The sequence below is a fragment of the Loxodonta africana genome, chromosome 5 (assembly GCF_030014295.1).
Source record: "Loxodonta africana isolate mLoxAfr1 chromosome 5, mLoxAfr1.hap2, whole genome shotgun sequence".
Lineage (NCBI taxonomy): Eukaryota > Metazoa > Chordata > Mammalia > Proboscidea > Elephantidae > Loxodonta > Loxodonta africana.
Window position 1 is genome coordinate 22,216,545 of NC_087346.1, and position 26,448 is coordinate 22,242,992.

Sequence of the window (26,448 nt, forward strand, 5' to 3'; positions counted from 1 at the left end):
CATGTTTAATCTTTTAGGAACGACTAGACTGTTTTCCACAGAGACTGCACCATTTTACGTTCCCACCAGCAATGTATAAGTAAGTGTTCCAATTTCTCCACATCACCGATATCACTTATTATTATCTATCTTTTTAATTATAGCCATCTAGTGAGTATGAGGAATCTCTGGGTGGTGTAAACAGCATGCTCGGCTACCTACCAAAGGATTGGAGGTTTGGACCCACTCAACCACCCAACCAGGCACCTGGGACAAAAGGCCTGGAGACCTACTTCCAAAAAATCAGCATTGAAAACCTTATGGAGCACAGTTCTATTCTGACAAACATGGGGTTGCCATGAGTCGGAATAGACTTGGTGGCAACTGGTTTTTTAGTGGGCATGAAGTGATATCTCACTGTGGTTTTGATTTGCATTTCTCTGATGACATTATACTGAGCATCTTTTCATGTGCTTATTGGCAGACTGTATATCTTCTCTGGAGAAATGTCTAATTCCTTTTTTTAATTAGGTTATATCTTTTTTTAGTTTTTTTTAATCTTTTTTTAGTTGTAGAGGTCTTAATATGTTTTAGAGACAAGTACCTCAACAAATACATGAATTACAAATATTTTCTCCATTCTATGGGTTGTCTTTTCACTTTTTTGGTGGCATCCTTTGAGGCACAAAAGTTTTAATTCTGATGAATTCTAATTCATTGATTTTTCCCACCTTTAGTTGCTTATGCTTTTGGCATCACATCTAAGTAACCACTGCCTAATCCCAGGTCACAAATATTTACCCCTATGTTTTCTTCTAAGATTTTTAGTTTTAGCTCTTACATTTATGTTTTGAGTTAATTTTTCTATACTATGTGAGAGTCTGACTTCATTCTTTGGGTATGGATACCCCTAACCTGACATTTAAAGATAATTACACTCAACAACTGTGGAATATGCATTCTTTTACAAGGGAACAGGGAACATTCCCAAGAATAAATCATATACTAGTTTATACAAGCTTCAACACATTTAAAAGAACTGAAATCATACAGAGTATTAAATTAGTAACAAGTTATCTAGAAAATCCCCAAATATTTGGAAATTAGGCAACAGATTTCTAAGTAACACACAGAAATGAAGAAATCACAAGGAAAATCAGAAAATACTTTGAATTGATACTGAAAAGTCAACATTCTTAAGGAGAAAGTTATAGCTTTATGTGTTTATATTAAAAAAGTGAAACTTTATAAAAATGTAAACTTAAACTTTAAGAACTAGGAAAAAAAGGAAAATTCAATCCAAAGTAATGAATAATATTACCGGGAATACTCAGTATGTAAAAATTATATACTTTGAGTGCACATATATACACATTATATACATGTGTCTATATAGAGAAAGTGTGTGTATGTGTGTGTTTGTCTATGCAGATAAAGAAACACAAAGAAAAACTGATTACTAGAAAATAATCCCAAAGAGTTAATAGTTATTTTAGGATAAAGATGGTGTTTTACTTCCACATGATTTTTTATATTTTGAAATTTTTCTGGGATGACAGCATATGTTACTTTTATAATGAGAAGGTAACAATGTTAGTTAGCATTGTTCAAATTTAAAAATAATCTAGGATGAAATACCAAGTGTGCGCCATATTAAACATGACTATGGAAATAATCACATTTATGAGTTCAAAGAGTGAGAGGGACTTTCTAAATTGGACCTAAAGTAGATGCTGTTTAGATCCTGATTAAAGCAAACCAATATTAAAAAAAATTATAAGACCATAGGGGAAATTTTAATTATTATCTGAATATTTTATTGTTTAAAGGATTTTTTAATTTTTTAGGCATGAGAATGGAACTGTGATTATATTTTTAAAATATCTTTATCTTTTAGAGACACAAACTAATCATTTATGTACCTACTACATAATAATATACGGGAAACCCTGGTGGCGTAGTGGTTAAGTGCTATGGCTGCTAACCAAAGGGTCAGCAGTTCGAATCTACCAGGCGCCCCCTGGAAACTCTATGGGGCAGTTCTACCCTGTCCTATGGGGTCGCTATGAGTTGGAATCAACTCGATGGCACTGGGTATATAATAATATATATAATTTAAGTAATGGCTTGTGTAATCATTTATGAAATTATATTATGAAATGATATCTAGGATTTTTTCAAAACAATCCAGTTGGTGAGAGTGTAGGTGAAACAAGATTGGCCACTCATGATAGCTGTTGAAGCTGAGTGGTAAGTGGTTTCATTATAGTGATCTATTTTTGTAAACAACTGAAATTTTCCCTAATAAAAAGTTGTTTTAGTTATAAAAGAAAAAATGTGATCAAAGAAGTTCATCTGGTAATTAGAGTTAAGTTTGGATAGCAAGATGCTGACAGAATAGCGTGGCACGGAAACTGTTCAGGTTCCAGACAGAGCCCTTGAGGTACTTTGCTGATTCCATACAATGTAAGATCTCAGCAAGTTCTTCAAGGTCCTACGCAGCAGTACCAGTGACCTTAAAGCTAGCTACATTCCATTTAGCCTGTTAGTTGTCACTGTTCCACGTTGGACTGGCTTCATGGGGAGAAAACTACAATAAAATCATGAGAACTGAGATTTGGAAGATTCTTAATAAGCAAAGCAGTTGGATCTTCTACGACACAGCAAAAGGTATAATCCAAAGACACATTTCATTTGCTTGGTGTGTGCAGGAGGGTCTTCTTAAAGGTGTAGACTTAAGTATTTCAATGAATGAATGGAATTATATTAAATTTCCCACCAAATAGTACACAGTAAATTTTCCATGCTTTTCAAAAAATGAAAAAAATATATAATAAACAATTTTTGTAAGCTACCAAAAATTTGTCCTAAAAAATGGAGGATGACTAAATCATTAGCGCTTCTGAACCATCAAAATGATCCATTCCCTTCTGCACCTAACAAGGGGAGCTGTTACCCTTAGCCTAGTTTCTGAAAAGAGTAAAATAACTAACATACACTTTTATTCTTAGATAAATGATAACAGCCTAGTTTTATATTACTTTAAAACCCTACTTTAATATTCAATTCAGCTTTTCAATTATACACTTGAAAAGTTTCTGCCATAGCTATCAAAAAAGCAAAAAAGTGAGATATTTTCTGCAGGACAATATGAAGCTTGCCACCTAAAAAGTGCTTAATAAATGACTATAAAATAAAATAGAACAGTCTATTTCTGTTATACAGCAAACACTTAACTAAGCACCTATTACGTGGCCAATAATAAGCTAGACATTGAAATTATAATCTAGTCCATAAAGTCTTTTGGGGTCATTCCCTCCTCCCTTCCCACCTCAGTTTAGGATAGGAACCCTATCCTATATATTCCCATATTATCTTGCTTCCTCCACTCAGAGATATTTTATACCATACAATAGTTGTTTGTTTTCTTGTCTGTCCCTCTCATATGACTGCGAGCTTCTTGATGGCAGGAACTTTATCTTATCTATCTCTGCATCCCCACCATTATCATGGTTCCAGGCACACAGAAGTATCTAGTGAATGTTTGTTGAATGAAAAGCTCTGGTAAAGGAGAAAGATTGAGAAAGAAATCATTTCAGCAATGTGATTAGTGCCATACTGGAGTTTTTTGTTTTTGTTTTTTCTTTTATGAGAATACAGAAAATGCCATGTCTGTTATTAGATGGAGGTCTGTAGGTGGCATAAACAGTTTGCACTCAACTGCTAACCTAAAGGTTGATGGCTAGAACTCACCTAGTGGTACCACAGAAGAAATGCCTGGCAATCTGCTTCTGTTAAGAATGTTGTTGCTAGGTGCCACTGAGTCAATTTTCCACTCAAAACGACCCAACATGAGAGAGGAGAACTGCCCCATAGGGTTTTCTGGGCCATAATCTTTATAGGAGCAGATCACCAGGCCTTTCTCCCATGGAGCCACTGGGTGGATCTGAACTGACAACCTTTCAGTTAGCAGCCAAGCACTTAACAATTGCACCAACCACCAGGGTTCTTTTTCCATTTAGATTATAGTCACAAAAACCATATGGAGCAGTTCTACACCCTGTAACAAATCGGGTAGCCATGAGTCAGGGTCAATGATGGCACAGGTTTTGTTTTCGGTTTTTATTATTAGATGCAAGGTCAGGGAATATTTAAAGGAGGGATAAGGTTTGAGCTAAATTCTGAAGGGTAAATAGGAGATGTCTTAGTTATCTAGTGCTGCTATAACAGAAATACCAAAAGAGGACTGCTGTAACAAACAGAAATTTATTCTCTCACAGTCTAGCAGGCTAGAAGTCCCAATTTCAGTCGCCAGCTCCCAGGGAAGCCTTTCCCTCTCTGTCGATTCTGGCGGAAGGTCCTTGACATCAATCTTAACCCTGATCTAGGAGTTTCTCAGTGCAGGGATCCTGGGTCCAAAGGACATATTCCACTTCTTTCTTGGTGGCATGAGGTCCCTCTTCTCTCTGCTTGCTCCTTTTTTTTAAACTTCAAAAGAGATTAACTCAAGATACAACCTAATCCTGTAGATTGAGCCCTGCCTCATTAAGATAACTGCCTCTAATCCTACCTCATTAACATCATAGACGTTAGGATTTACAACAGATAGGATAATTACATCAGATCACAAAATGGTGGACAACTACACAATACTGGGAATCATGGCCCAGCCAAGTTGACAGACAGTTTTTAAGGACACAATTCAATCCACAACAGGAGATAATGACATGAACACGGTAAAGAGTCAGGAGAGACAAGGGGCTATTATTCCAGTGAGAATGGTATTCCAGGACTGAGGCAGGAAACAGCCACACCTGTACTAACTGCTCAAATCCTAGACATCTAATCAGCAAAATCCAGGCTGAGAAACACTACAGGTCACACAATCCAATGTCCTTAACAAAAAAAAATTTACAACAGGACCTAAGAAGAACCTAAGATTAAGAGAGGCTTAAAACTCATATTTTTTAAAAGGCAAAATTTAAACTAGTGTTGCTGGATGCTGACTGGTATGATAAACCTATTAAGAAAAGCAAAGTAACTGAAATACAAACTAGTACACTTTTACTGAGAGGCATGGGGCTGTGATTGAGTTGGGAGACATGGAGTGCTTTCTCAGTGGCCAGCAAAGTTCTATTTTTTGACCTGAGTGATAGTTACAAAGATGTTCACCTAGTAATAATTCATTAAGGTACATATGTATTTTATGCAGTCTAGCATTTAACCATTTCCAGTACAGAAAACTGCATAAAGTAAATCTGGCAGCTCAAACCCACCCTGAGGCACCTCAGGAGACAGGCCTGGTGATCTGCTTCTGAAAGGTCACAGCCGTGAAAACTCTGTGGAGCCGTTCTACTGTGCACAAATAGGGTCGCCATGAGTCAGAATCGACTCAACAGCAACTAACAACAACATATTATATTGTACATGTTAAAAGTTTTAAAAACTTAAAAAGACTACACTCAAAGACCTTTCTAAATTGGACCTTGTTGTTAGTTGCCGTCAAGTCGATGGACACCAAAGCCAGATCACTTCAGCAAGCTGGAGAACACCCACTAGATTTACAGTCTTTGCAAGCATAGAAGTCAATGATTTTCATAAAACAGAGATTTCTGCTGGCTTTCTAGTGTTGATATTAAAGTCCATGAAAGATAAACTTGGAAAAAATAAATGCCGTGTTATTCAAGATTAAACTGAGGGTTTTTTGTTTTGTTTTTTCTGTTTTAGCACAAAAACATAACTACAAGCCACAACTGAAGAATCTCGTTGGGCAAGATCTCTGTGGTCATTTAGTCCAATCCTTGTACTGCTATATCTTAAGTCACACCTACAACATCCACAAGTAACTGTCCAACTTTGACTTAAAAATCTTAAGCAAAGGGGAATTAACACAGTCTGTCTAAAATTATTTAGATATGTAAGCAAAGGAACAGAAACTGATCACCAAAAATAAACCACTCAAATGTTCAAGTGCTCAGATCATTTGCACTCAACACATTAAACAGTGGGGCCATAAAGCCAAATTATTACTACCATTACTCAAAACATTTGGAAATCCTTTTACAGAATTCCCTCCAGAGTCTGCATCATTTTCTTTTGAGTATGCTCAAGAATATAAATCTTAGGATCATAAAATACCAATTGATTAGAGCTGTAAAGGATTTCAGAGATCCTCTATTCCAGTCCCTTCATTTATAAATAAGGAAGCTGACACTTACAGAGGTTTGTCCCTTATGAAAAAACATGGTTTTTGAAAACAGTCAAGTAGTCACTGTTTCCAAGAATAGTGAATACGTTTATTCATTCATTCGATAAACATTTACTAGGAACAACTATGTGCCAGGTACTGTGTTAAGCAATAGGAAGTACAAAGAAATAGAAAACATCAGTCTTTGACCTCGAAGAACACACAGTATTGCTAAAAGCAAGGGAGGTGGTATATAAATAACTAAACATTCTCAATACTGTAAGTGCCATGAGAGAAATAGACACAACTATCTTGAAAGCACTCAGACAGTACACCTAACCCAGACTGGGAGATTAGAGGTTTCCTGGAAGCAGTGCCAACTGGATGGAAACCTAAGGAATTAGTAGAAGTTAGTGGAAGGAAAAGAGAGTAGCAACAAAATGAATGCATAATATATTATGTCCAAAGAAGAAAGAGAGAAAAAGCACATTCAAGGAACTTCAGGTGTTCAGTAAGGCTAGTACAGAGAATGTGGGCGTGTATACATGGACCCTGGAAGAGGGCAAAACAGGAACAGATGAGGCAGAAAAGGCCGGGAGGCTCTGAATACTATGTGAAGGAGTTTGGCAGCGTGCAAAGAGGACTTAAGTGATGAAAGAATGAGAGTTTTTAATGAAATAATGTGAATGAAGAGAAGTCTAGACATGAAGGAAACAATAACAGGAGTAGATATAGGTAGAAGAAAAGGAGGGTGGTAAAGAGGGAGGGATGGAGGGGGGAGGGAGGAAGGAAGGAAAGAAGGAAGGGAGTGCAAGTTTCTGTCTGTCTTAAATAACTGAGTGATTGCTGAGCTGGGAAAAACTGGTGGGACAAGTTGAGGAGAGAAGACAATGAGATATATTCCACAGAGAAATGTTAAAATTGGGGTGCCTGTGGAAAACCCAGATAAAGATATCCAAAAGATAGTCAGCTATAGGAATCTGGATCTCAAAAAAGAAATCTATACTCGAGATAAAGATCTGGAAACATAACCAACAGTGGAGCACAGGCTGCACCTAACTCAGGCAGGGGATGTGAAGTGGTTGAGATGCTTCAGAAGAGTATGTTGGGATTGTTGTTAGTTGGCGTTGAGTTGGCTCTGACTCACAGCTCTGACTCCCGTGTACAATAGAATGAAATGTTGTGCAATCCTGTGCCATCTTCATAATCTTAGGTATAGAAAATGTGTAGCAGGGGTAAATTAAAGGGCAGAGGACAGAATCCTGGGGAGCACCAACATTTACAGGAGGAGTAGAAGGAATAAGCAGGGACTTCAAAAGAGTAGTCAGTCCAAGTCAGTGCAATAAGACAGGTATATACTCAGCTAGTACACACACACACACAAAGAATTGGATACTAAGGGACAAAACTGTTATTATTTGCAGATGGTATAATTTTCTACATCAAAAATCAAGAGACTAAATGCAATGTGATATTTTGGATTGGATTCTGGAACAGGAAAAGGACATCCATGGAAAAAATGGAAAAATCCAAATAAAGTCTGTAGTTTAGTTAGCAGCATTGTACCAATATGAATTTATTAGTTTTGACAAAGGTACCATGGTTATGTAAGAAGTTAACTTTAGAGAAAGTTGTGTGAAGGGCAAAGATAAACTTCTGTGCAATCCTTGCAACTCTTCTGTAAATTCAAAATTTATCCCAAGATAAAAACTTTAAAATCAAGCAAAAAATACAGACAGATTATTGGGAGTAATTCAGTAAGGTTGCTTAATATAAAAATATAAAATCAACTGATTTTCTGTACACCCACAATAAGTTGTTAGAATATGCAATCAAAAAAAAAAAGCATTTATGATATTAACCAAAGGTGCCTAGGGCTTTTATGGATAAATTATAAAACTTTATTGAAAGTCATTAAAAAAGATTCAAATAAAAAGACTCAAATGCATGTTTACAGATGGGGAGACTCAATATTGTTAAGATGTCACTTTTGCAGTCACGATTGGCACTGAGATGCTAGTCAATCAATGTCGTATCACCAGGGCCCAGGCCCGAATAGTCTGCAAAATTTAATGAAATCCCAAGAGAATGATCAGAGGTAGAAAACCAGGCAATATGAGAAACCAAGTGAAGACAGCATCACAAGTAGACCTTCTTGAACGTTCTCAGTGTCAAGTACTACAAAACAAGCCAGGTAATACAAGACTAAAAAGTACTCACTGGCTGTACCCCACAGAAAGAATTAGGGAACAACGAATGCAAACAACTCCTTCTAGAAGTTTTCCTGTGAAGAGTAAGGAGCAGGCAGAGGACTAGGGTGGTAGGTATATGTGTTATGGGGACCCTGGCAAAGGAACTGTGTGATGCAGGTGACTAGGGAGTGAATCTTTCAGATCTGCTTGATAAGCCTGGTGCACCACCATGCTGGTCGCAAGGTTTGTGTGTCTCCAGACACACCTTTCCGGGTCTTTCCACCCAGTTTTCACCAACTCCTCCTCTGTTCTGAAGAATTACATCACAAAGAATCAATGACTTTTAACGCCCAGCAGGAAATATGCCACCAAGACAAGAATTGAGATCTAAGATAAGACCTGCTGTGGGAAAGCCGGTCAAAACCTCAAAGAGGCTTCACTGGAACCGTCAATGAGAAAAACATTTAAAACTGATCAGATGGGAAGATGGTTTGTCGCTGGAGAGGCTGCTGTTGGTCTTAACACATTGTGCTTCTGTGGCGTGGGAATGTCTAATGAGACTGGAGCTGTTGGAAAGGTTGTAATCTGGCCCCAGTCTGTGAAAGATAGAATTCATTCTACCCATATGTACCTAGCTGGAGGTATTGGTTTAACAGCCTTGTCTGCCTTGGCAGTAAGCAGAAATCCTGTTTTCATGAACTTCATGATGAGAGGCTCTTGGGTGACAACTGGTGCAACCTTTGCAGTCATGACTGGAGCTGGAACGCTGGTACAATCGATAACATGTCATAATAGCCCAGGCCCAAAGCATCTTGCTTAATCACTACATTCTGGTATGATGGGCGCAGTGGTAGCTCCTCTGATGATATTAGGGCAGCCTCTTATCAGAGGTGCATATCACACATCTGACATTGTGGCCATATGCGCTCTCTGTGAGAAGCTTCTGAACGTGGGAGCACCCTCAGAGCAGGTCTAGGTCTTGTCTTCATGTCCTCACCGGGATCTATGTTTCTTCCATCTACCACTGTGGCTGGTGCCACACTGCATTCAGTGGCAATTTATAGCGTATTAGTTCTTCTCAGCATGTTCCTTCAGTCTGATGCCCAGAAAATAATCAAGCACACAGAAATGGCACCCATATATGGAATTCAAAAATATGATCCCATCAATTCAATCATGGGAACCAACATGGAGGCATTAAATAAATTTATGCTAGTTGTCAGCATGCTAGAAACTGGAAGCAATAGAAAGAAAAGAGCTGACTCAGCTCTGGCTTCTCTAACACATCGGCTACCTCGCTTGTTTAATAGGGACAGATATTCACTAGTTTGTACAAGCTGTTTCATTGAAGTCTAGAAATAAGGTCATGTCGACATGTCTAAAATGTTCCAGGATAACATGACGCTTTGGGTCTGCTTTTTCTTCTGGAGAATAAAAAAAAGTTCAGTAATACTCTTTAAATAAGCACACACTTCCAATTCTCATGCTTGAGCAACTGTAAAATGTTTTAATGAATAGGAAAACTAAGGTTGTATTTTCAGAATTTAAGTATTTTATCTATTTTTAAATGTATTTGGTTAAGTAAAAATTATCATGTGTTTACCTACGTATGTTTTGAATGCAGAAAATTATATGTCAAGGGGACCAGAAAAGAAGTAAAGAGTCACCTGCAGTCTTTCTTTGAATACTTAGGACTCCACTCTTGTGTAGTTAATTGGTGGTAAACCAGTGAAAATTGTCTGGCTATTTGGAAGCAAACAAGCAATCACGGTTTTTACATTTATCTGGTGCATTAGCAAAAGCATTGAGCATAAACACATCGGTGATTCCTTCTCTTACTTTTTCTTCTCAATATTCTTTTTATAAAGTAGATAGATGTGTGGTCATGCTTGGCCTCACTGTTACGATATTGTTATGACAGTCCAGAGTCCCTTTTATATACATATGTGTGTGTGTATTTGTTACATACGTGTCTGTGTGTGTGATTTCTTTGATTCTTTTAGAACAATGTATATTTAAAATTATTCTCAAGACAAAAAATTCAAAGCATGAAATCGGTTGCATTTTTACTATTCAAACTGTTCATAACTACTGAGGTGTTCTTGCATATTTATTGAAATGTGTAATAGAATACATGCTTGCTTTCCTTTCTTCCCTCTTCAAACCTTGAACCTTTTATCAGAAAAGCCAGTTGGTGGCTTACACTTGAGATCCTAGAAGCAGTTTTTCGCCTCAGATGAGTAGTATCCTGCATTCTCTCTCAGACTAAGCCCCAAAAGCAAGGCAAAAAAAAAAAAAAACCTAGTTCTGTCTTTATGAAATACATAAATAAACAGTGTAGTGGGGAAAATGCCTCATTAGTGTTTCCCCAACAGGATTTTCCATCTCTCTTGCATAGACCATTACTTAGCTTTCTTTTGACTTTTGTAAATTTTTTGATACAGAAAAATTGTTTTTAAAAGTCCTTAATGAGTGAGATAAGTCCATATGATTATTGAGATCATTGCTATTTTGACAAATATTTATTATAGTAATCCAGAAGTAGTCATTCTAATCACCTCAAAGTACACAGGGTGCTTATTTCTGAAATAATAATGGAAAAAAAAATCACCTGTGAAATAAACCACAGAAATTAGACTGTAGGACTCAGAAAAAAATAACAGGGTGCAAAATACATGGACTTTGGAATCAGAGAAAACTGGACTTAAAATCAGACTTACCACTTACTAGTTGAGCTTACCTCCTCTTCTGTAAAATGGGAAATAATTGCTACCACATACCACTATGGTGAAGATTAGATGATATTAGATCTTTATATAAGTAAAAGTTTTAATGTACGGTGAACATTCAAATATGTTGGCCTCCTACCCCGACCTGCCTTCTTTTCTATCACTTTGTATTTTTTAAGAAATTCTATATTTGTGAACAAGGAAGTGAGAACAGAACAACCAAAAACTGTGGCTGAAGCATCTTTTTGAGAATTGTGAGGGAACACTTTCTAACTCATTCTATGAAATGAGTATAACTTTGGTACCACAGCCAGACAAAGATACCACAAGAAAAGAAAACTGCAGACTGATATCCATTATGAATACAGATTCAATGATTCTTAACAAAATATTAGCAAACCAAATACAAAAGCATATTAAAAGGATCATATACCATGATCAAGTGGGAATTTTCACAGGAATGCAAAGGTGGTTCAACATTAGAAACTCAACTAATGTAACATACATTAACAGAACCAAAGAAAAGGCCAATCTTTGACAAAATCAGTACAGAGAAGGCATTTGACAAAATCCAACATCATTTCATTATGAAAACATTTTACAAGCTAGGAATAGAAGGGAAATTCCTCAATATGATAAGGAGCATTTATGAAAAACCCACAGCTAGCATCACACTCAATAGAAAAAGACTGAGAGCTTTCCCCCTAAGATCAGGAACAAAACAAGGATGCCAACTCTCAGTAATGCTATTCAATATTGTACTAGAAGTTCTAGCCAGAGCAATTAGGCAAGAAAAAGAAATAAAAGGTATCCAAATCAGGAAGTAAGAAGCAATACTATCCATTTTCCCAAATGACATAATTATATATATAGAAGGCCCCCCAAAGAATCCACAAACAACTATTAGAGCTGATAAATGAATTCAGAAAAGTAGCAGGATACAAGGTCAACACACAAAAATCAGTCTAGTTCTTATACATCAGCAATAAGCAATCCAAAAAGAAAATTAAGGAAATAATTCAATTTATAATAGCATCTAAAGAATAAAATACCTAAGAATAAATTTAACCAAGGAAGTGAAAGACTTGTACACTGAAAACTATAAAACATTACTGAAAGAAATTAAGAAAGACTTAAATAAATGGAAGGGCATTCCATCCTCATGGATCAGCAAACTTATTACTGTTAAAACGTCATTGCTATCTAAAGCAATTATAGATTTAATACAATATCCATCAAAATTCCAACAGCCTTCTATGTAAAAATGGAAAAGCCAATCCTCAAATTTATGTGGAACTACAAAGGTACCAAATAGTCAAAGAAACCTTGAAAAAGAAGAACAAAGTAGGAAGACTCACACTTCCCAATCTCAAGACATTTTATAAAGCTACAGAAATCAAAACCATCTGGTACTGGTATAATGATAGACATATGTTGTTAGGTGCTGTCAAGTAGGTTCTGACTCTAGCAACCCTATGTACAACAGAAGAAACACTGCCCAGTTCTGCACCATCCTCAAATCGCTGTTAGGTTTGAGCCTACTGTTGCAGCCACTCTATCAATCCATCTGGTTGAGGGACTTCCTCTTTTTCACTGACTCTACTTTACCAAGCATGATGTCCTTCTCCAGGGACTGTTCCCTTCTGATAACATGTCCAAAGTATGTGAGATAAAGTCTTGCCATCCTCTCTTTTAAGGAGCATTCTGGCTGTACTTCTTCCAGGACATATTTGTTCATTCTTCTGGCAGTCCACAGTATATTCAATATTCTTCACCAACACCATAATTCAAAGGCATCGATTGTTGCGTCTTCCTTATTCATTATCCAGATTTCGCATGCATATGAGGCCACTGAAAACACCATGGCTTCAGTCAGGCACACCTTATTCCTCAAAGTGCTTTTTTAACACTTTAAATAGGTCTTTTGCAGCAGATTTGCCCAATGCAATACGTCCTTTGGTTTCATGACTGCTGCACTGATTGTGGATCCAAGTGTCTTAGTTGTCTAGTGCTGCTGTAACAGAAATACCACAAACGGATGGCTTTAACAAACAGAAGTTTACTCTCTCACAGTCTAGGAAGCTAGAAGTCTGAATTCAGTGCGCCAATTCCCAGAGAATGCTCTCTCTTTGTTGATTCTGGGAGAAGGACCCTGTCATCAGTCTTCCCCCCTGGTCTAGGGGCTTCTCAGTGCAGGGATTCTGTGTCCAAAGGATATGCACCCCTTCTGGCTCTGCTTTCTTGGTGGCTTGAGGTCTCTTTGCCTGTCTGCTCGATTCTCTCTTTTATATCTCAAAAGAGATTGACTCAAGATACAACCTAATCGTGTAGATTGAGTCCTGCCTCATTAATGTAACTGCCTCTAATCCTGCCTTATTAACATCATAGAGATAGGATTTATAGCACATAGGAAAATCACATCAAATCACAAAATGATGGAAAACCACACAATACTGGGAATCATGGTCTAGCCAAGCTGACACGCATTTTGGGGGGACACAATTCAATCCACAATACCAAGTAAAATAAAATCCTTGACAACTTCAAGATTTTCTCTGTTTATCATCACGTTGCTTTTTAGTTCATTGTGAGTATTTTGGTTCTCTTTATGTTGAGGTGCAATCCATACTGAAGGCTATAGTCTTTGGCCTTCATCAGTAAGTGCTTCAAGTCCTCTTCACTTTCAACAAGCAACGTTGTGTCATCTCCATATCACAGGTTGTTAATGAATCTTCCTCCAATTCTGATGCCTCATTCTTCTTTATAGAATCCAGCTTCTCAGGTTATTTGTTCAGCATACAGATTGCATAAGTATGGTGAAAGGATACAACCCTGACACATACCTTTCCTGATTTTAAAACACTCAGTATCCCCTAGCTCTGTTCCAAAGACTGCCTCTTGGTTTACGTACAGGTTCCTCATGAGCACAGTTAACTGTTCTGGAATTCCCATTGTTCACAATGTTATCCATAATTTGTTTTGATCCACACAGCTGAATGCCTTTGCATGGTTAATAAAACAGAGGTAAACATCTTTCTCGTATTTCCTGCTTTCAGCCAAGATCCATCTGACATCAGCAATGATATTTCTCGTTCTACATCCTCTTTTGGATTCAGCTTGAATTTCTGGCAGTTCCCTGTTGATGCACTGCTGCAACCGCTTTTGAATGATCTTCAGCAAAATTTTACTTTTTTTATGGTATTAATGAAGCGTTCGATAATTTTGGCATTCTGTTGGATCACCTTTCTTTGGAACGGGCACAAATATGGATCTCTTCCTGTCAGCTGGCCAGGTAGCTCTCTTCCAAATTTCTTGGCACAGACAAGTGAGTACCACCAGTGCTGCATGACAGATTTATAGGCCAATGGAATAGAATTAGGAGTTCAGAAATAAATCTCTATATCAATGATCAACTGATTTCCAACAAAGGTTTTAAGTCCATTCATGGGGAAAGAATAGTCTCTTTAGTAAATGGTACTGAGTGGGACAAGTGGATTTCCACAAGCAGAGAATGTACCTGAACCCATACCTCACACCATATATAAAAACTAACTAAAAATGAATCAAAGGCTTAAATATAAAAACTAAGGCCATAACACTCTTACAAGAAAACACAGAGTCATGCTTTGGAATCTAGTTTTTAACGACAGATTCTTAGATATGGCTCCAAAAGCATGAGCAAAAAAAGACAAAATAGATAACTGATAGCTCATCAAAATTGAAAGCTTTTGAATATTGAAGGACTCTATCAACAAAGTGAAGACATAACCTACAGACTGGGAGAAAAATTTTGGGAACCTTATCTCTGATAAAGATTTAATATCCAGAATAAATACATATTTTTAAAATCTCCTAAAATCTAACAACAAAAGTGATCAAAAAATGAGTAAAGAACATTTCACCAAAGAAGAAATACAAATGGCCAACAAGCCCATGAAAAGATACTCGACATCGTTAGTCATTAGGGAAACGGATAACAAAATCACAATGAGATATCACCTCGTCTCCATTAGAATGGCAATGATCAAAAACATGGAAAACAATAGGTGTTGGCAAGGTTGTAGACAAACTGGAATCCTTGTCCATTGCTGGTAGGAATGTAAAATGGTATAGCCACTGAGGAAAACAGTTTGGCAGTTCCTCAAAAAGTTAAACATAAAACTACCATATGACCTAGCAATCTCAATCCTAGGTATATACCCAGAAGTGAGAGCAGGAACACAAACAGAAACCTGTACATCAATGCTCACTGCAGCACTTTGCACAAGCCAAAAGGTGGAAACAACTAAACTGTCTGTCAATAAATGAATGAATAAACAAAATGTGGTATACACACACAATGCATCTACTCAGCCATAAAGAGAAATGAAGCCCTGACACATGCCACAACATGGATGAACCCTGAAAACATTATGCTGAGAGAAATAAATCAGTCACAAAAAGGACAAATACTATATGACCTCACTTTTATGAAATAAGCAAATATGTGTTGCAAAATATATCAGTTTTGACTCGGCAGCCCTATAAGTCAGAGTAGAACTAGGCCATAGAGTTCCCTAGGCTGTAAATATTTACAGGAACAGATATCCAGGTTTTTTCTCCCCCAGAGCAGCTAGAGAATTTGAACAGCCAGCCAAAAGTTGTTAGTGGTTATCAAGGGTGGTAGGGCGGGAGAAAGGTGGAGGTTTTGCTTAGAGGGCATTCAGCTTATGTTGATGGTGGTAGAATAATTTGAAAAAGGATAGCAAGAATGGTTGCACAACATCAGTGACATCAATATCACTGAATTATACAAGTATAAAAAAAAAATTCTTTTTTTATACAAGTTAGAAATTGTTGAATTGGCATATGTGTCTTGTGGATATTTTCACCACAATAAATAAATGAATAAAACCATAGTGAGGTATCACTTCACAACAACTAAAATGGCTGTGATTAAAAAAATACTGAAAACAACAGGTGTTAAAGAAGTTGTGGAGAAATTGGAAAACTTATCCGTTGCTGGTGGGATTGTAAAATGGTACAGCCACTGTGGAAAACAATTTGGTTGTTCCTCAAACAGTTAAATATACTATTAACATATATGATCCAGCAAACAATTCCACTCATAGGTATTTAAACAAGTAATTGAAAGCAGGAACATAAACAGATATTGTACACCAATGTTCACTGCAAAACTATTCACAATAGCCAAATGGTGGAAACAGCCTAATTGTTCATCAATATTTGAATGGAAAAATAAAATATGGTACATATATACAATGGAATATTACTCAGCCATAAAGAGAAATGAAGTCCCGATACGTCTACAATATGGAGGACCTTGAAAACATTATGCAAAGGGAAACAAGTCATTCACAAAATGACAAATATTGTATGAACCCACTTACATGAAATATCTAAAATAGGCGAGTGTACGCAGACCAAATTTTATCAGTGGTTACGAGGGGAGGAAGAGGAGGAGAGGGGGATCGTTGCTTAGGGAGGCAATGAGCTTCTGTAAGGGTGATGAAAAAATTGGATAATTCTGATCGTTGAACAACATGATGAGCGTAATTAATATAATGAATTGTGCACGGGAAGAATGTTGAAATGGCTAATGTTTTGTTACATATATATTTGCCACAATTTTAAAAATGTCATTTGTGCTATATATAATGTCTTAACATAGTGAGGCCAGTACTTCACCTATAGCAAAGAAATTTACAGTTTCATTATTCTCAAGGTAATAACCTAAATGATACTGCAAAGAAGTTGTTGTTATTAGGTGCCATCAAGTTGGTTCTGATGCATAGTGACCCTATGTACAACAGAATGAAATCTTGCCCCGTCCGGAACCACCCTCACAATCACTGCTATGTTGCCACTGTTGCAGCCACTGTGTCAATCCACCTCACTTAGGCTCTTCCTCTTTTTCACTGACGCCCTACTTTACCAAGCATGATGTCCTTCTCCAGGGACTGGTCCCCCCTGATAACACATCCAAAATATGTGGATATCCTTGCTTATAAGGAGCACTCTGGCTGTACAAATTTGTTGATTGCTCATTCTTCTGGCAGTCCATGGTATATTCAATATTCTTCGCCAACACCATAATTCAAAGGCATCAAGATAATATAGACCTTACTCAATTTCTTAATCTATTGCCTTATGTTTACTATCCATTCATGCAACAAATTGGGTGTCTCTTATGTACCAGGAGCTATTCAAGACCTACAAAGTCTCTGACCTCATGGAGCTTACATTCTAGTGGCAGCTGCATGATTTTTCTTTGGCTGGAACAGAATTCACGATATTTCTCATTTAAGTAATCTAAACCAAAGGAAAAAGAAACATTCGATTTAGTACACTAAGGTAATTTGAAAGCTGTTGTTTAATACCATATTTCAAGGTTCAATATGTCCGTGTGCAGATGATAAGTATTCATATATGCTGACATCCTCATCTTGGAGCACAGCATACAAATTACAACCTCTTATTTACTCACTCAAAACAAGTTATTTTATTTAAAACTGAGTGACAAAGTGATGCAGCTTTCCAACAGAATTATGTTTTTGAGTCAAAAATGACTAAGTCAAGTTTAGTATTTTACTTGGAACTGAAATTCATGGGTAACAGGTAACTAAATTCTGAGACAAAACCACTGATTTCTTTTTGTCCATCAGGAATCATCCAATACAGTGCTGAAGACCAAACAATGAAAATCCTTGAATGGTATGATGGTTAAGGTTAGTGTCAACTTGGCTAGGCCATAATTCTCAGTGGTTTGGCAGATATTATGTAATCATCCTCCATTTTGTGATCTGATGTGAGCAGTCAATCAGCTGAAAGGGCAGTTTCCTTGGGAGTGTGGCCTGCATCCAATATATATAGAAGTTCTTGCAAAGCTCGCTGCCTCTCCATCTTGCATCTGACTTGTTGTCATCCTTTGACCTCTGGTTCTTGGGATGTCAGCCAGCAGCCTGCCTACTGGCCTGCCAATTTTCGGTTCATCAGCTCCTGCAACCACGTGAGTCAGGAGAAGCCTCCTGTCTGACGCCTAATCCACAGATTTGGGAATTGCCAGCCTCCACAACTGCATGAGCCATTTCCTTGAAATAAATCTTTCTACATATACACTTCACTGGTTTTGCTCCTCTAGAGAACCCAGCGTGAGACATTTGGTACTGACAGTGGGGTGCTACTCTAACAGATACCTAAAACGTGGAGATGATTTTAGAATTGGGTAATGGGTAGAGGCTGGAAGAGTTTGAAGGTGTCGAACAGTCATTCGAACAGAACAAGGGGATACTACATGGTTCAAAGTCAGGAAATGTGTGCATCAGGGTTGTATCATTTCACCATACCTATTCAATCTGTATGCTGGGCAAATAATCCAAGAATCTGGACTATATGAAAAAGAACAGGGCATCAGGCTTGAAGGATGACTCATTAACAACCTGTGCTATATAGATTACACAACTTTGCTTGCTGAAAGTGATGAAGGACTTGAAGCACTTACTGATGAAGATCAAAGACGACAGCCTTCAGTATGGGTTACGCTTCAACATAAAGAAAACAAAAATCCTCACAACAGGAATAAGCAACATCACGATGAACAGGCAAAAGATGGAATTTGTCAAGGATTTCGTGTTACTTGGATCCAAAATCAACACCCACAGAAGCAGCGGTCGCGAAATCAAAAGACACATTGCACTGGGCAAACTGGCTGCAAAAGACCTCATTAAAGTGTTGAAAAGCAAAGATGTCACCTTGAAGACTAAGATGCACCTGACCCAAGCCATGGTGTTTTCAATCACCTCCTGAAATCCTGAAATCTGGATGACGAATAAAGAAGACCGAAGAAGAATTGATGCCTTTGAATTGTGGTGTTGGAGAAGAATAGTGAATATACCATGGACTGACAAAAGAACAAACAATCTGTCTTGGAAGAAGTACAACCAGAATGATCCTTAGAAGCAAGGATGGTGAGACTATGTCTCACATACTTTGGACAGGTTTTCAGGAGGGATCAGTCCCTGGAGAAGGACATCATGCTTGGTAAAATTGAAGGTCAGCAAAAAAGAGGAAGACCCTTAATGAGATGAATTGACACAGTGGCTGCAACAATGGGCTTAAACATAACAACGATTGTGAGGGTGGCACAGGACTGGGCAGTGTTTCAGTCTGTTGTACATAGGGTCACTATGAGTTGGAATCGACTCAATGGCACCTAACAGCAACAACATTAAAACCCTAAACTGCCTTGAAAAGAATCTTGGTAGATTTATGGACATCAAAGGCAATTCTGATAAGGGCTCAGAAGGAAGTAAGGAGAGCTACAGAGAAAGTCTATTTTGTCTTGGAGAATACATATAGCACCAGAAACAGAATGTTGCTAGAAATGTGGATGTTAAATGTGCTTCTGGTGAGGCTTTAAAAGAAAATGATGAACATATGATTGGACAATGGATGAAGGGCAATGCTTTTTATGCCGCAACAAAGAACTTGTCTGAGTTATGTTCAAATGTTTGGTGGAAGATAGAACTTGCAATATCTGGCTGATGAGATTTCTAAGCAACATCTTAAAGGGGCCGTGTGGTTTCTCCTTACCACTTATAGTAAAATGTGAGAGGAAATTGACTTAAAAATAAACTGTGCAAAAGGAAAACAGAACTTAAAGGTTTGGAAAATTCTGTTGTATAAACTAAGGACACATGTCCTAGAATGTTCACCAAGAACATGGCTGCATAATCTTTTGTTAAAGAGATTAAGCATGTAACTGATGGATCTAACCAACTGCCACAGCAGAAAACCCATTAGCTTAGACTGAAGTGGACAGAGAAAAAACAAAAGGAAAGAATGCTGCCTCTTGGAATTCTACAGGCAAGAAACAGGCCAAAGGAGCTACATCTGCTATCTTTCAAGAAAAGAAAAAGGCCATACCTGCAGCAGCTCAGAAATAAGTAGAACTGTTGGAAGGAACACAGAAAGCAGGGCCTTCTCAGTTTCAAAGGGTGGGGCCATGATCTCTTGGATCTCAAACAGTAGGACCACAGCCTCCCAGGTTTCAAAGAGTTGGATCTTTGTCAACTCAGTTCCAGAGTGTGAGGCTGCCATTAAGGTGTGCCACCGGAATGGGGCTGCTACCTAAAGCTGAGGGTGTGGGGCTGCCAGGCCCAAGGAACAGAAGAATGGCTAAGGGATGGGGTCGCCACTCAAGATGGACTAGGAGAATGGAGCCATCTAAAGCTGAGGGAGCAGAGTTGCCATCGCAGAGGACATGGAAGATGAAGCGGAAGCCCAGGGCTGAGGGGCCTCCACCCAGAATCCAACATTCAGAATTAGGAGGGCAGGGCCATTGCCCAGGTGGGCCCAAAGAACAGGGGATTATTTGCAAGCCTTGAGAGCTCATGTAAATTTTTCTGCTGGGTTCTGGATTTGCTTGATGCCCATTATCCTCCAATTTCTCCTGTTTGTAATGGAAATATCTACCTTGTGTCTGTTCCACCTTGTTCTTTGGAAACAGATAACTTGTAGTCTAGATTTCAAAAAATCAGAGATGAAGAGGAATTTTGCCCCTGGATGGAATATACCTAAAGTCTCACCCATATTTGATTTAGATAATTCAGAAGAAGAGATTTTGGACTTGGAATTGATTTAAGACTTTTGGGATGATGTGATGTGGTGAATGTGTTTTACATATAGCAAAGACATGAATTTTGTGGCACCAAAGGGTAGAATGTTATGGACTGAATTGTATCCCCCAAAATTGTGTTGTAAATCTTAACCTCTATGCCTGTTGTTATAATCCCATTTGGGAATGGCCTATCTTTGTTATGTTAATGAGGCAGGATTAATGCAGGGTGTATCTTGAGTCAAACTCTTGTGAAATATAAAAGAGATTAAATAAGCAAGTGAGTAACACAGATGGGGTGAGATAGATGCTAAGACACCCAGAGATCTCCAAGGAACAGAGATGCAGAAGCTCCAATGCCAACAGAGATAGAAAGCTTTCCCCCAGAGCCAGTGTTCTGAATTCAGACTTCTAGCTCCTAAACTGTGAGAAAATAAATTTGTTTGTTAAAGCCATCCACTTGTGGTATTTCTGTTACAGCAGTACTAGATAACTAAGACAAATGGGTAACTGACACAGGTAACAAAAGAAACTCATTTGCTGAAAATGAAAACTTCAAATCTCTTATTTGTATATGGAGTAACTCCAGGAATAACCAGAGAAATAACAAAAATCAGCATGCTAAATTTCTTTCTTTTTCTTTTACTTTTTGTGTCTGTGTGATGAAAACACAAATATGACTAAGAAGCTTCTCACAGCTCCTCTCACAAAACTTACTTCTGTGTTTATTTGCAAATTTCATTTATTCATTTATTTGCATGTCACCCTAGAACCCAAAAACCATAAATTCTATTCTTTTCACAATTTAACTGGATAAATATGAGTTAATAGATAAGAACATGAGATACTCTGATATTTCATTAAGATAATTGGCAACTTCTCAGTTTGGAAACAAGGTGAAAATTGGGCATAGTATTTTAAAAAATAGGAAAAAAGGAAGAAGGGAAAGTAGCATTTATTACTTCATGTTATTACTTTATGTCCTAAAATGGAAGTGTTTTGACTAGCTACAGATAAAAGCAAGTATAACCCAATGTCCAAATAGCTACAGACATCAGATGATTCCTGCTTCTTCTAATATCACAGCCTTTAAGAATGACAATGGCTTTTACTTTTACTTCTATAGTGGCATTGGGCAATTAAGTCAGAATGACAGCAAGGAAGAAGGGAAGACTAAGAACTCTGTTTGCCATCTTGTGGCATCCCAAAAGCTCCAGATGCAATACAAGGACAAACTAGAACTGCACAGCAGCAAAGATAAGCTTCAGAGATGGAGAGAAAAAGGGAGAGTTCACAGTTCCAACACACATCGTACATAGTTGCAACAGGTTGACAGAGAAAACACCTTCCCTCACCCTTTCCATAGCTGCCAGTGCAGCAGACAGTATCTGACTACCCCAGTGTCAAGGAGAGGCCAGAAACACTCTTCCACCAAGGACATTTCTTGGCCTGCTTTGTGGAGGTAGTGTAATTCAGGCGGGAAAATTCCATCAACCTTTGGCAGGGACATTCTCTGGCATGAATAGCTGCAGTACTGACGCCTCAGTAATCTGTGTTTCAGGACCCCACACTGTCTCCTGGCACAGCAACACAAAAGGACACTGAGCGCACACATCCGTAATTACCTGGATTCCACCTATAAAAGTCATTAACCTTCTATTATTGTTAAATGGTCTTTTTCCCCCTAGGCCAACTGTTGGAGAATCACTTCTAAAAATAAGTCAGCCACAAAATTACACAACTGGAGAACAGATTAGTGGTTGCCAGAAGTGGATGTGGGAGAGTATGGCTATAAAGGGCAACGTGAAGAATCCTTGTGAAGGTGGAAATGTTCTGTGTCTTGACTGTGTCAGTGTCAACATCCTGGTTCGGATATTGTGCTATACCTTTGCAAGATGCTACCGTTGGAGGAAACTGGGGAAAGGGTATAGGGAATTTCTCTGTATCCTTTCTTACAACTTCCTGGGAATCTACAATTATCTCAATTTTTTTTTTAATTAATTTTAAAAAGCCAGCTAGTTCAAAATCTCTACTTCTAGTTTAATAATTAACATTTGAAATCTGTGTTTTAACATACATAGAACTATTGGAGAAAAAATAAAAAGTTAAAGTAATACAAACAAGATAAAAAAAAAAAAAAAACCATCACGATCGAGTTGATTCCGACTCATAGTGACCCTATAGGAGAGAGGAGAACTGCACCACAACATTTCCAAGGAGTGCCTGGTGGATTCAAACTGCCAACCTTTTAGTAAGCAGCTGTAGCTCTTAACCAGTATGCCACCAGGGTTTCCATAAAGAAGACAGTTTCCTCTATATAGTATTTTTACTGTAATTTCAGTTCCCACTACAGAATAGAGGATAGAAGAATTTGAGAACTCATGGGGAAGAACAGCCCACAGCACAAATAATTAGCCTCTGCAGTGTTTAGCTCTTTTTCATTCTACAGTTCAGCGCTGACTGAGCACCCACTATGAGCCAGCTTTTTAACTAGGCACATCAGATACAGCACTGACGGGAACCAAAGTCTCTGCTCTCAAGGAGCTTATATTCTAGTGCAGTTTCCTAGTGCTTGTGTCTTAAAACAATATAAATTCAATGTCGTTGTTAGTTGCCTTCAAGTCGGTTCGACTCTTGATGACTCCATGTACAACAGAATGAAACTTTGCCAGGCCCTGCACCATATTTGTTACGCTCGAGTCCATTGTTGTGGCCCCCATGTAGTTGCAGTGCCTTTCAACCTAAAAAAAAAACCTAGGGGACTCATTTTCCAGCACTGATTCAGATAGTGCTCTGTTGTGACCCATCGAGTATTCATTGGCTAATTTTCAGAAGTAGATCACCAATTCTTTCTTTTAATCTGTCTTAGACTGGAAGTTCCACTGAAACCTGTCCACTGTGGTGACCCTGCTGGTATGTGAAATACCAGTGGCATAGCTTCCAGCATTATAGCAACACGCAAGCCATCACATTACAACAAACTGAAGACTACTGATGGAAATACTATATAATACAACACAAACATATGATAAGAAGTTTCAGTTAATACTAAATTTTAATGATTTCATTCTAATAATCTGTGAAAAAAATATGAAATGAGCCTAAGAGTAATCATTTGAAATTTTTTATTGCTCATTCTACTCATCTGATTCTAAATTATTCAGAGGCCAATTATGCAGTCTGTGGACTATTTCACCACTGTGGGTTCTCATTTTCTTCCATTCTCTACTCTTCGTAGCCTCTGAGTACTTCCACTAGAGGGTGAGGGGGTACAGGGGCAGAGAAAAGAAGAATGAAGCTCAAGTATCACTTTTACTACCTGTTTGTTGCTATATTAAAAATTAGATGGTAGAGGAGAATTATTTAATTAAACACATGACAAAAGATTTTTGTGACTTAGAGAGCTGAATGTCTACAGATTTTATATATTTTTATTAGTTAGAGAACTCCTGACTTCCTAGTGAATGGGCTCAGTAATAAATAGAAGTTCACTGGTCTCTAAGGCAAAGATCTGCACTACTTATCAGAACATGTCCTCTAGCAGGGGCCATCCCCAACTAGAGGTGGAAGTGAGAGGTTTTAGAGGAGCTGTTCTGGTGCCTGAGGAGACCAACTGCAGAGACGGACCTGCGAAGAGATCAACGTCCTTTCATGGAACAAATTGTTAAAGGAGCCGGCTCTTCAGTGAGTACTGGCAGTTGGTATGGCAGTTGGTATAAACTGAAAAAATAACTATTCATGTTTCTAAATTTTATCTCTCAACCCCTTTGATTTGTTGTAGAGTAAACTGGAGTACAACATTCAAGGAACACTGTGAAAATACTTGTACTCCAAGTAGGACAGCAAACTCAAAGGCCTACACGGGCCATGCAGGTAACATAGAGGAAGGAAGCAGCTTCTTGGAAGACTAGAAGTAGTAGGGACTGATGAGGATTGTGACAAACTGCAAAACACATACCCAAAATAATGGGAGAGCCACTACTTAGCTCCAGCCAATTCTTGAAAACTCCTGTACACACACACACTAGTCTGTGATTGGAATTTGACTTTTGGGTCACCGATTTGAAATCCCTATTCAAAATAAGTTGAGGTGGCTAGAATACCCTCAAATCCTAAGCAGCTCAGGAAAAGGTTAACTTTAATGACAAAAATATAAGCTGCCTCAAGTAAGTATTTCTGCAACCAAGCCAACATACCCAAGCAATGGAACACCTCCTGATTACAGCCTTTCCTTAGCCATTCCTTCTCTCTTTTCAAAATAGTTCTTGGATGATTTGTGAGAGACTAAGTTTTCTCTCAAAGTTAAGTAAGTGCTCCATGGAGATAATGCAACTGGCTTGGTTGGTCATGTGCCTCCCCAAGGGGTGCATGCCAATTAGCTGGGCTGTTTGTGTTCCTGGCACTTCTTCCTGGACTGAAGAGTTCACATTCATCTACAAAAATCACACAATTCAGGCAGCTCCAGCACAGAAAACACAGCAGCATGTGTGTGCCTGGGGAAAGAGGAGCTTTAGGGGAAAAGGCAAGTAGGGGCACAAGGTGGGGAAGTGAAGCTGCCCAAAGTGTTCCAGTTATTTAGCTACACTTTCCCACACAGTTATTCTATTCGAATGGTAAATTCATTAAAAAAACACCTTTCAAAGCAGGAGTAAGACAAGAGAGTTTTATTTGACTCTCATGAAAATACCCAAGGCAGCACGTCTCTCAATCAATGACGATCATTACTGCAGCCTCCACTTTGGAAAACCACGATTCCAGCCAAGAGCTCAAGGCCCATCTCCAAGATTTGTGAGGAGGCCCTTGCAAGGAAAATCATTCCCTGCATCCCCTGCATGACATATGCTGGGTGGAGACTTTTGGGCACTGGATCTGTTTCCAACTTCCGGTTAAATCCACCCAGAGCAAGAGTTCATAAAATTAGGTGAACTTCTCCAGAGTAACTGTTTTTGACAGTCAGTGACGTGGGGGAGATTCCTCACCAAAAATAATGGTTGCTGTCTCCTTATACAATCTCAATTTTTGAGGTTATATACTGTCACTGGTTTCACAAAATACTATCTATACCCTTGGAATAGAACTGAACAGTCAACAAAGCAATGTCAGTGAATAACTGAATGTGCTTGTTAAACTTCCTTAGATTGATGCTTTTCTATCTCTACCACTGTAAAATATTGTTTCCTCATGTCAACAGGAACCTATTCTTTCAATGTCCTATATTTAAAATCTTATCTGATCCAAAAGTCTTGTAGATATAAATATGAAAAGATATAATGACTTTCTTTTTCATAACAATGCTATACACTTCATCTACAGAAAAAACAGATACACTCATTGTGCAGTGTAAGTAGCTAAGTCTTCATTCATCCCAGCTACAGTCTCAGCATCTAGAGCACATTTTACCAAATGTTCACTCTTTGTGGTGAAGACAATTTTTGAAAATGGGTATTGCATCTCTTTCCATTTAATATACGTCTTAGTTATCTAGTGCTGCAATAACAGAAATATCACAAGTGGATGGCTTTAACAAACCGAAATTTATTCTCTCACAGTTTAGGCGGCTAGAAGTCTGAATTCAGGGTGCCAACTCCAGGGAAAGGCTTTTTCTCTCGGTCGGCTACAGAGGAAAGTCTTTGTTATCAATCTTCCTCTAGTCTATGAGCTTCTCAGAACAGGACACACATGCTCCTGGCTCTTCTTGCTTGGGTGGTAATGAGGTCCCTCTGTCTCGAGGTCCCTCTGTCTCTC

At 38.2% G+C, this 26,448-nt stretch overlaps 1 protein-coding gene and 1 pseudogene across 2 annotated transcripts in view; one reads left to right on the forward strand and one right to left on the reverse strand.

The window, feature by feature from the left end:
• The window catches only part of FGF2 (fibroblast growth factor 2), a 93,940-nt gene that overhangs the window by 32,001 nt on the left and 35,491 nt on the right, over positions 1-26,448 (reverse strand). The window lies entirely within an intron of this gene.
• On the forward strand, positions 8,133-9,955 carry LOC104845940 (growth hormone-inducible transmembrane protein-like; annotated as a pseudogene).